Source organism: Dermacentor albipictus, chromosome 7, assembly GCF_038994185.2.
Source record: "Dermacentor albipictus isolate Rhodes 1998 colony chromosome 7, USDA_Dalb.pri_finalv2, whole genome shotgun sequence".
Taxonomy (NCBI): domain Eukaryota; kingdom Metazoa; phylum Arthropoda; class Arachnida; order Ixodida; family Ixodidae; genus Dermacentor; species Dermacentor albipictus.
In genome coordinates, this window is record NC_091827.1 from 139,030,188 (window position 1) to 139,042,448 (window position 12,261).

General features: G+C 50.0%; 1 long non-coding RNA gene across 1 annotated transcript; it reads left to right on the forward strand.

Moving 5' to 3' along the window:
- The first annotated feature begins 8,942 nt into the window (after nt 1–8,942).
- LOC139047623 (uncharacterized) lies at nt 8,943–10,843 on the forward strand. Its single transcript, XR_011507269.1, has 3 exons — nt 8,943–9,092; nt 9,288–9,361; nt 10,081–10,843. It is a non-coding gene; the product is annotated as an uncharacterized lncRNA (long non-coding RNA).
- The last annotated feature ends 1,418 nt before the right edge of the window (nt 10,844–12,261 follow it).

Genomic DNA, 12,261 nt, shown 5'->3' on the forward strand with positions numbered 1-12,261 from the left:
CCATTCTGCTCTGATTGTCTGTTCCGCCGGTGTTGTACAACTTGACCTACCCCTACCTGTTCCCTTTGAGCTTCCGGCTCAAGCTCCAGCTCAACTTTGTTCCGCGGATTTTATGCGCCTGCCATCTCTTGCAGCAACCTTCATCCCTGTTTTAGCCAGCCCACCTGTACCTGACGGAGACTATGTCCTTACTCCCGCGACGTCAGTCCTGCTTTCTTACAATGTCTCCTTCCCACACACCGTCGTTTCTGTTGCGGACGATCAGACATGTCTTCCCATCCTAAATTTCGGACAGTGCCCACAAGTAGTTCCTCGAGGCATGTCTCTTGCCACGTTGTCACCAACGCACGAGTGCCACATTTCTGCTCTATCTGTAGCGCCGTCTTCGACCACTGCTCATTCTGCGCCTTCTGCATCAGTACCGACCGACGACTTTACAAAGATGATTGCACCGGACCTCTCAACCCAAGATGCCACACAGCTCCGTGGCCTCCTCGAGTCCTACTCCGACATTTTGGATCTGAACGATCGCCTTTTGCGTCAAACTACGGTCGTGACACATCGGATAAATACCGGCGATGCAGCTCCTGTTCGCAGACGCCCATACCGGGTGTCGCTCTCTGAGCGACAAGTTATCCAGAGCGAGGTTGACAAGATGCTTGCCGAAGGGATCATTGAAAACTCTTCCAGCCCGTGGATGTCCCCTGTTGTTCTCGTCAAAAAGAAGCATAACAGCTGGCGATTCTGCGTTGACTATCGTCATCTAAACACGATCACCAAGAAAGATGTATATCCACTTCCCCGCATTGACGATGCTCTGGATTGCCTCCTTGGTGCCACTTATTTTTCATCTATAGACCTTCGCTCTGGATACTGGCAAATTGCCATGGACGAAATGGACCGTGAAAAGACCGCATTCGTCACTCCAGACGGCCTATATCAGTTCCGGGTAATGCCTTTTGGCTTGTGCAATGCCCCGGCGACCTTTGAACGGATGATGGACATGCTCTTGCGTGGTGTGAAATGGTCCATCTGTTTGTGCTACTTGGATGACGTCATCGTATTCTCTTCAACTATTGCGACTCATCTTGAAAGCCTTTCATCTGTTCTTTCTGTTTTTCGCACCGCTGGCTTGCAGCTCAACTCGTCCAAGTGCTACTTCGGTCACCGCCAAATAACTATGCTCGGACACCTCGTTGATTCATTAGGCATTCGCTCCGACCCCGCTAAAGTTCACGCTGCGCAGAATTTCCCCGTACCAACTTGTGCCAAAGATGTTCGCAGCTTTATTGGCCTATGCTCGTACTTCCGCAGGTTTGTGGAAAATTTCGCCCATGTTGCCCGTCCCCTGACTGACCTCCTGAAGAAAGACGTTCCTTTCTCTTGGGGCTCTGAACAAGCGTCTGCTTTCTCGTAGCTCATCACGCTGCTCACCACACCTCCTGTTCTCGCCCACCTTGACGCCTCCGCTCCGACGGATATCCGCACTGACGCTAGTGGCTACGGCATCGGCGCAGTTTTAGCTCAACGCCAATGTGGGCACGACCGCGTCATCGCCTACGCCAGCCGCCTCCTCTCTCCCGCAGAGCGCAATTACTAGATTACTGAGCGCGAGTGTCTCGCCCTCATTTGGGCGGTGGGCAAGTTCACACCCTATATATATGGTCGGCCATTTACAGTTACAACCGACCACCACACCCTTTGTTGGCTTTCCTCCCTTAAGGATCCCACCGGACGCCTCGGTCGCTGCGCCCTGCGGCTGCAGGAATACACATGCACTGTGGTCTACAAATCGGGTCGTCTACGTCAGGACGCCGACTGCCTGTCTCGACATCCCGTCGATCTACCGGACGGCTGAGTGGATGTCGCACCGATCTGCGTTCTTTCGCTCTCTGCCTTGCAAGACATTGGCGCTGAACAACGCCGCGATGAGTCGTTACACCCAATTATCGAACGCCTGCTCTCTGATCCGTCTGAGCCATCCCTTCACATGTTCGTGCTACAAAATGGCATCCTGTACCGCCGCAACATGCACTCCGACGGGCCCGAGCTCCTGACCGTCATTCCGTCTCATCTGCGACAGACTGTACTCCAGCAACTGCACGACGTTCCCACCGCTGGACACCTTGGCGTTACTGGACCTATGACCGAATTCGGCGACGGTTCTTCTGGCCCCGTCTCAACCGCTCCGTTCGCCGCTATGTTGCCGCGTGTGAGTCGTGTCAACGCCGGAAAAGACCAGCTGTGCCTCCTGCCGGACTGCTGCAGCCTTTGGATATACTGGCCGACCCTTTTTTTTCGCGTTGGCGTTGATCTTCTCGGACCATTCCCTATGTCGAATGACGGAAATAGGTGGATTGCCGTCGCTACGGACTATACAACTCGCTATGTCATTACTAGAGCCTTACCGACCAGCTGCGCTAGAGACGTCGCTGATTTCTTGCTTCACGACGTTATCTTGCACCACGCTGCACCTCGTCAACTTCTCACCGATTGCGGCAGATACTTTCTTTCCAAAGTCATAGACGAGCTACTTCGATCATGTGCTACTAAACACAAACTTACTACCGCTTACCATCCTCACATTAACGGTCTTACCGAACGCCTGAACCGCACATTACCTGGCATGCTCGCAATGTATGTTTCCTCCGATCATCGCGACTGGGACATTGCTCTACCATTTGTCACGTTCGCCTACAATTCTTCGCGCCACGACACAGCTGGCTATCGATGCGAAAGTTTCGTTGAAGGAAAGAGCCCATTGTAGAGGAAATATGTTCAAGCATAACTCTTGCTTGGACTACTGTGTTCGTGTTGCAATATTTGAAGAAAAAGGCGCAATAGACCAAGACTGAAGAAGAATGCAAACGACAGGACCGCCGCCACTCGAAACAGGCAAGCTGAGACGACGATCAAGTTGACGTACAAAATTGCGGGATAGGAGCGAAAGCTTGTTTGACAGAAAGGGCCCAATATGGAAGTATTATGCTCAAGTAAAACTCTTGCATGGGCTAGTCGGTTCATGCTTGAGTGGGTGAACAACAAGGTGCTATAGACCAGGACCGAAGATGAACACAAAAAACATTACCGGCGCAACTCGAGACTGGCAAGCCGAGACGGCAATCAAGTGTACGCAGAAAAGTGCAGGATCGGCGTGAAAGCTTCGCGTAAAGAAAGGACCCAATGTAGAGAAATATGCTCAAGTAAAACTCTTGTTTGGACTTGTTGGTTTGCGCTTGAATGTGTGAAAAACGAGCCGCAATAGACAAGGACAAAAGAAGAACAAGAACGGCAAGCCCGCGCTACTCTAGACTGGCAAGCGGAGACGTCGATGAAGTACACGGACAAACTGGGAAGATCGGTAATCAGACATGTAATCAGATTACACTAGGTTCGGCGAGAGCAGCCAGCGGATGGAAACAACGATAACAATCCAGAAAGTTACGACACATGCAAGCGCATCCTGCGCTGTGCGATAACATTTGTTAGGCGTTGAAACGTGTCGCTCGGTAATGACAAGTACACGTGTCAATACCCCCTCTTAAAGAAGGATCGACCCGATCGAAAGTAATAATGATGACAAATGAAAGTAATCATGAAGAGCACTCGTAGCAAAGAAAACAACAAAATAAGAAAGTTCGTCAGCGTCCGTTAAAGGGTTTAAGACGCACCACGTGGACCACTTCAGATCGTGCACGGCGCCGCTGTGATGCAAAATCCCGTCTGGCTTGACTTCATAGTCCAGCGTGCCAATACGTCGGATGACCTTGTAGGGTCCGAAAAAGCGCCTCAGTGGTTTTTCACTCCTCGTCGGCGTATCGGGGTCCATACCCAAACACGGTAGTCGGGCTGGTACTCGACGAAGCGTCGTCAGAGGTTGCAGTGTCGGCTGTCGGTACGCTGCTGGTTCTTGACCCGTAGGCGGGCGATCTGTCGGTCTTCTTCGGCGCGCTGGAGATAGGTAGCGACGTCAATATTGTCCTCGTCAGTGACGTGCGGCAACATGGCGTTGAGCACCGTCGTTGGGTTCCAGCCGTAACCCAGCTTAAATGGCGTGATCTGTGTTGTTTCTTGCAGCACCGTGTTGTAAGGGAAAGTTACGTACGGCAGAACGGCATCCCAGGTCTTGTGTTCGACGTCGACGTACATTGCTAGCATGTCGGCGAGGGTCTTATTCAGGCGCTCCGTAAGACCATTCGTCTGTAGGTGGTAGGCGGTTGTCCTCCTGTGCCTTGTCTGATTGTACTGCAGAATGGCTTTGTGAGCTCCACTGTAAAGGCCGTTCCTCTGTCGGTGATGAGGACTTCTGGGGCACCATGTCGCAGCAGGAGGTTTCGACAAAGAATTTCGCCACTTCGGCTGCGCTACCTTTCGGCAGTGCTTTAGTTTCAGCGAAGCGGGTGAAGTAGCCCCTTCGCCATGACAATACACTTATTTCCGGTTGTTGACGTCGGAAAGGGTCCCAACAAGTCCATCCCGATGTGCTGGACTGGTCGGCGAGCAGGCTTGATTGGATGTAGTAAACCCGCTGGCCTTGTCGGTTATGTCGTGTGTCACTGACAGTCTCGGCATGTTCTGACACAACGGGCGACGTCGGTGGTCAGGCCCGGCCAATAAAAATTATGCTGTATCCTCGATAGTGTCCGGCAGAATCCGATGTGTTCAGTGGTCGGATCGTCATGCAGTGAGTGCAATACTTCTAAACGCAGTCCTGACGGGACAACAAGGTGATTGGCGCGCACTGGTGAGAAGTTCTTTACGAGTAGGCTGTTTTGAAGCGAGAATGAAGACAATCCTCGCTTAAATTCCCTAGGACAACGTCGATGTGCCCTTCCAAATACTTGACGAGGTTTTTCAAGTCCCGGTCTGCTCGCTGCTGTACAGCGAAGTCTTCCGCACTTAAAATGCCAGGGAAGGCGTCGTCATCTTCGTCATATTGAGGCGGCGAGTCAATGGGTGCGCGTGATGGGCATTCGGCATCAGAGTGTTTTCGTCCGGACTTATAGGTTGCAGTGATATCTTTATCTTACAGTCTTAGGCTCCACCACGCCAGCCGTCCTGAAGGACTCTTTCAGTTTACTAGCCAGCACAGGGCGTGATGGTCGTTGACGACTTTGAATGGCCTGCCATATAGGTAAGGGCGAAATTTCGATGTAGCCCAAGCGATGGCGAGACATTCCTTTTCGGTTGTAGAATAATTGCCTACCGCTTTGACAACGACCGGCTAGCGTAAGCTATCAGGTGTTCATACCCATCTTTTCTCTGGACTAGGACGGCACCGAGGTCTAGGCTACTGGCGTCAGTGTGTGTTTCGGTATCGGCGGCCTCGTTGAAGTGCGCTAGTACGGGCGTCGACTGCATTCGCCGTTTCAGTTCTTGAAATGCGTCGGCCGGCGGCGTTTTCCACTTGAACTCGACGTCACATTTAGTTAGCTGTGTCAGGGGCTCAGCGATGCGTGAAAAGTCCTTGCCAAAAAGCCTGCAGTTGGCACACATTCCAAGGAATCGACGCACTGCCTTCTTGTCGACGGGATGTGGGAACTGAGATGGCAGCAGTTTTCTGCGGGTCGGGGCGGACTCCAAACTTGGTGATGACGTGGTCTAGGAACAGAAGTTCATCGTAAGCGAAGCGGCATTTTTTTCTGTCTTCAGAGTGAGCCCTGATGACTTGATGGCCTCTAGTACTGTCGCAAGCCGCCTAAGGTGATCGTCGGAATTTCCGGCGAAGACGGAGGAGACGGCGACGCCATCCAAATAAACAGTACAGGTCTGTCATTTCAATCCTGCCAACACCGTGTCCATGACGCGCTGGAACGTTGCAGGCACCGAGCACATTCCGAATGACATGACCTTGAACTCGTAGAGGCCGTCTGGTGTGATGAAGGCGGTCTTTTCGCGATCTCTCTCGTAGACTTCTATTTGCCAGTAGCCAGACTTGTACCCGCCGTGGTTGCTCAGTGGCTATGGTGTTGGGCTGCTGAGCACGAGGTCGCGGGATCGAATCCCGGCCACGGCGGCCGCATTTCGATGGGGGCGAAATGCGAAAACACCCGTGTGCTTAGATTTAGGTGCACGTTAAAGAACCCCAGGTGGTCAAAATTTCCGGAGTCCTCCACTACGGCGTGCCTCATAATCGAAAAGTGGTTTTGGCACGTAAAACCCCAAATATTATTATTATTATTAGCCAGACTTGAGATCCATCGGTGAGAAGTAATTAGCACTGCAGAGCGGATCCAATGCGTCGTCTATTCCTGGGAGGGGTAAGCGTCCTTCTTCGTGATCTTGTTCAGACGACGATAATCGACGCAGAAACGTAGGTTTCCGTCGTTTTTCTTCACCAAGAAAACAGGGGATTTCAACGGGCTTTTCGACGGCTGCATGATGTCGTCGCGCAGCATTTCGTCGACTTGTTTTCTTCTAGCTTCACGCTCTCGCGGGGAAACTCGGTAAGAGCTATGGCGGAGTAGTCGAGCGCATTCCTCGGTGATTATGCGATGTTTTGCGACTGGTGCATGTCGAACCCTCGATGTCGTCGAAAAGCAGCCTTTGTATCGTCGGAGCAGACTTCTGAGCTGTTGTCCTAATCATGGGGAGACTTGGATTAATGTCCTAGTCTGGTTCGGGAGCCATGGTCGTCGGGGTAGATGCGGTGGAGTCCGAGCGGACAAACACCTTACTGGTTTCCAGAATTTCCTCGATGTACATGATTGTCGTGCCTTTGTTGATGTGCTTGAACTCCTGGCTGAAGTTTGTCCGCAACACTTCAGTTTTTCCTCCGCGCAGTGCAGCGGTCCCTCTGGCGACACAAATTCCGCGGTCTAGCATTAGACGTTGGTCACCCTCGATGACGCCTTCTACGTCGGCAGGTGTTTTGGTGCCGACGGAAATGACAATGCTGGAGCGAGGCGGGATGCTGTCTTGACTTTCGAGCACGCTTAAGGCATGGTGACTACAAGAGCGCTCTGGCGGTATCGCGCGATCTTCCGACAGCTTTATCGACTTCGACTTCAGGTCGATGATTGCGCCGTGTTGGTTCAGGAAGTCCATGCCGAGAATGACGTCTCGTGAACACTGTTGGAGGATAACGAAGGTGGCAGGGTAAATCCGGTCATGAACAGTAATTCTTGCCGTGCAGATTGCAGTCGGCGTGGGGAGGTGTCCTGCAGCGGTGCGAATTTGAGGGCCTTCCCATGCAGTCTTAACTTTCTTCAACTGTGCGGCGATGGGTCCACTCATGACGCAGTAATCGGCTCCTGTGTTTACTAAGGCAGTGACTGTGTGGTTGTCGATAAGCACGTCGAGGTTGGTGGTTCTTTGTCTTGCGTTACAGTTAGGTCTTGGTGTCGGATCATGGCTGCGTCGAATTGGCCTGTGGCTGATACGTGGCGTCGTCAGGTCATCTTTCGTCGACGTATTCTTTGCTTCCAGACTTCGTCGGGACGGTGGCGTGTCGTTCTTATGTCGTCGAGATAGTCTCTTCGGCGTCTTCGTCGGCAGCGGAGGATCTTCGTCGGTTCGATAAACAGCAACCACACCTCCATCGGCTGCTGCATTTAGTTTTCTTGATATGGGCTCTCAGACCGGCCACGGGCTGGGCCAGTTTTAGTAGGCGCTGCGGAGACAGGTAGCGGCCTGGTGACGGCAAACGGGATGGTCGTTGAGGGCTCCACTGAGTGGTGGCGAGGTAGTCGGCGATATCGCGAGGTCATTCCCCAAGCTGTGGTCGCGGCGCGTTCACGGCGAACCCTCGCATTTCCATCTCCCGGTATTTGCATCGGCGGTAGACGTGATCCGCTTCTCCGAAGTGGTAACAGAGCGGGCGGTGGTCAGGAGCGTGCCAAATGTCTGTCTTCCTCGCATAGCGGCGCTGGGCGACGGGTGGGCAGGCTGGCGGTGGTGGCGGTGGACGACGGAATTGCGGCGGTATTCGCAAGTTCCGCAGACTGTCACGCCACCCCGCGGTCACCGGCGAATTTTTTTCAAAGACTATAGGACTAACTGCAGGTGGTGCGACGGAAGCGCATTTGCTTGCTTTCTTCATGGCGGTTAGTAGGCTTGGTCACCGTGGGCTTAATGGTATGAATAAATTCAAGAGCAATCGCATGTGCTGCGTGCCGCAATGCACCAACAGAGCTGCAAGCGACGTGAGCCTCCACTCGTTCCCCAAAGATGCGGCAAAGAAGAAAGAATGGGTTGTGAAGTTGAGAATTGGCAAGCCGGTCACACCACCGATGAAAGTGTGCAGTGCGCATTTCGTCGGAAGTGACTTCTTCTGGAGCCAAGTAGGTAAGAAAACGAAATTCCTGTACCTATGTGCAATATGTTATTTCTTTTCCTACGGATAATTGATGCGTTCGTTCGAAAAGTAGAGCCGCGGAGTGTATTGCAGCAGCGCGAACAGCGGCGTGGCTTTGTGTGGTGGCCGGGTGGTCTCGTATCGCTAGAAGCGCATGTTTTCGTTCTCGCTGCATTCCGTGCTCCACCGCACGGCTAAGCTCGAGCTGCGCACTTGTGGCCAGCGAAACGAGAACATACGAGCATTTAAGATAGAAACTCACATGTTTGTAGCACTTTGACGCAACTCTAGAGAAATGCTACAGTATGGGCGGGTGTAGTGTGCATTTGGCCGTGTTTCACCGGCAGCAGCCCGTAGTGTGGTCGCAGTTATGTCTCCTCCCGCCAGAACCGCATGTGTTTACGTTCTGGTTTGCGCGCCGTGCGATAACGCGCGCCTGAGCTCTAGCTCCGCACTTGCGCCAGCGCAAAGAGAACATATGAGTGTTTAAGGCAGTAATCGTTATGCTTCAGAAAGTTATGGCTTGGAGGATACAGACACCAGATAATGTGTAGTGCAGGATAGCAATAGTTCATTCATACCTTTACACAACGGTTTGCAAAGAATGCTCCTCAGTGAAACTAGCTCGTTTTTCGGTATGCAGACCCGCAGGTGTGGAAGCCTGCTAGGCGACGACTGAAGTTGACAGCTGTGCCGTCCCAATGTTTACCTGTACGGCCTCATGACAGAATGAACTTGTCTAGGATGCAAGCAGCCAAAGAACGTAACAAGCGTGCATCTGCAAGGCATTCTCAAGGTTTGTATCATTTGAACACGTGTGTTTGTACTAGCAACATTATCATATGGCGTTTAACCCATCTGTGCCCATTATTATAAACGTGAACTTACTGTGAACAATCAGTAGTTTTCTTTGTAGCTTAAAACAGACATTGACAGTTGTACTATGACCATGAATAGGCACTTCTCCCATGGTAACAAAAATTGTGATTAGTTTGTGCAGGAGCGACTTCCAAGACCAAAAGAGTGTCTGGGCACAACAGCATTCCACATGAAGACCAGATGGAGGTAAGATACACCAGTGCCACATTGATGTCTAGCAGAGCCATTATTTACCGCTATATTTGTGTACAGTGATGCACTGCTTTGTTTACATTCTATGCAGATGTAAATTCAAGGTGATGACATTATGTTGGAGTAATTTCTGTTAACAACGAATTGCTGCTGTATGAGCTTGTATGAAGGCTGTCAGTGTAAGAGATTCATTGGAAATTACGGCAGCTTCAAAGTGCAGTTATGCAATCAATGCATGCCTATCTGATCAGCAATGTATGTGACGTACAGCATTCCTAACCAGAACCACTGCATAAAAATAATGTTGAAGAAATGACAATTGTCACCTATTCTGCATCATCTTCCAGGGAACTTAGTTTTGTTTTTACTGCACTCTGCTTTGTTGTTTGCCATTGTACATAAGTGGCAGTCTGCTAACAGAAAACGGTTGCAGAACAGAAGGGCCTTTGCGAGTCAAGGCGGTCACAATGTTGCAGTAAATTTATGTATTTAAATATTATTCATTAGCAACATCACTTGTTTGCAGTAGTTCACACACATATTTCACAGTTATTAGTGTGTGTTATGCTTGGTTGCTGTTCATAAACTATCATGGACTGGGCTTGGAGACAAGGAACGTTATCTAGGTACCGCAGTAAAACAATGACAAGACCTTTGCATGGTGTGCTGTGTCACATTGAGTGCATATATTTTGTTACTGTTTACTGGTACAGGTGGAGCAGTCAAGCCATGAAGCTACTAGAGAATCTGGAGCTGGGGCTGACACGATACATAAGGAAGAAGTTGCAGTGGAGGCCCTTCTACAACTTGCAGCATCAGGCAATGACAAGAATCAAGCCGAAAAATCTGTGCAGGTGGATTCCTTGTCCATTGTAAGCAAGAAGTTAAACCTTGCAGAGGTGCTGTCTACAGACAAAGCTGTTCGAGCGTTCACAGGTGTTCAGTCAGTTAAAACTTTTCATTCCATTTGCAGTGAGGTGGCTGCAATTGACAATAATAGCTCCGAGGTGTCCGTGCTTGAGCGTGTTGCACTTGTCCTTGTGCGCCTAAAGACTTGTCTTTCATTTGATTGCTTAGGTGCCTTATTTCACATAAGCAAAACAACTGTGCACAGGCTCTTTTACTGCACGTTGTGCAGTCTTGCTGCAGTCTTGGAATGTGCCATTCCTTGGTCCACAACAGAGGAAATACAAAAAAACATGCCACTTTGCTTTTCAGATTTCTCAGAGGTGCGCGTCATTCTCGACTGCACAGAGGTTGAGGTAGAAAAGAGTCACTGTGCTTCATGCAGAATACTTACATACTCCCACTATAAGGGAACACATACAGCTAAAGTCCTTGTGGGTGTATCACCTGCAGGTCTCATAACCTTCGTAAGCAGTGCTTTTGGTGGTAGGGCTTCTGACAAGGCTTGCGTAGAAAAATCAGAGGTACTTCAGAAGCTGACAAGCTTTCAGGATGACGTCATGGTTGATAAGGGATTTAATATAGATGACATGTGCACAAAGCTAGGGCTGGGTATTATACAACCCCCTTTCTTGCGTTCTCAGCAGCAATTCTCAGCTGCAGATGCAAGCAAAACACTGAAAATTGCTAGAGCACGCGTTCATGTCGAAAGAGCGATCCAGAGGATGAAAGTTTTCAAAGTACTCAAGGGCCCAGTGCCTTGGGAAATGACAGGGGCGCTTGACCAAATATTCACGGTAATAGCAGGTATTGTTAATCTGTCGACACCAATACTGTCTGGTATAAGGTTCTGAAAACCTTTGCCATTTTCAAGATAAGACGCAGTGAATACTTACATACTCCCACTATAAGGGAACAGATATAGCTAAAGTCCTTGTGGGTGTATCACCTGCAGGTCTCCTAACCTTCGTAAGCAGTGCTTTTGGTGGTAGGGCTTCTGACAAGGCTTGCGTAGAGAAATCAGAGGTACTTCAGAAGCTGACAAGCTTTCAGGATGACGTCATGGTTGATAAGGGGTTTAATATAGATGACATCTGCACAAAGCTAGGGCTGGGTGTTATACAACCCCCTTTCTTGCATTCTCAGCTGCAGATGCAAGCAAAACACTGAAAATTGCTAGAGCACGCGTTCATGTTGAAAGAGCGATCCAGAGAATGAAGGTTTTCAAAGTACTCAAGGGCCCAGTGCCTTGGGAAATGACAGGGGCGCTTGACCAAATATTCACGGTAATAGCAGGTATTGTTAATCTGTCCACACCAATACTGTCTGATATAAGGTTCTGAAAACCTTTGCCATTTTCAAGATAAGACGCAGAGAATACTTACATACTCCCACTATAAGGGAACAGATATAGCTAAAGTCCTTGTGGGTGTACCACCTGCAGGTCTCGTAACCTTCGTAAGCAGTGCTTTTGGTGGTAGGGCTTCTGACAAGGCTTGCGTAGAGAAATCAGAGGTACTTCAGAAGCTGACAAGCTTTCAGGATGACGTCATGGTTGATAAGGGATTTAATATAGATGACATGTGCACAAAGCTAGGGCTGGGTGTTATACAACCCCCTTTCTTGCATTCTCAGCTGTAGATGCAAGCAAAACACTGAAAATTGCTAGAGCACGCGTTCATGTTGAAAGAGCGATCCAGAGAATGAAGGTTTTCAAAGTACTCAAGGGCCCAGTGCCTTGGGAAATGACAGGGGCGCTTGACCAAATATTCACGGTAATAGCAGGTATTGTTAATCTCTCGACACCAATACTGTCTGATATAAGGTTCTGAAAACCTTTGCCATTTTCAAGATAAGACGCAGCAATGAAAAATTCTTGTGCTTGCAAGCGATTCACTGATGATATTGCCTTGCTTAGTAACTCAGGGGACCAACTGCAATGCATGCTCACTGACCTGGAGAGGCAAAGCCGAAGGGTGGGTCTAAAT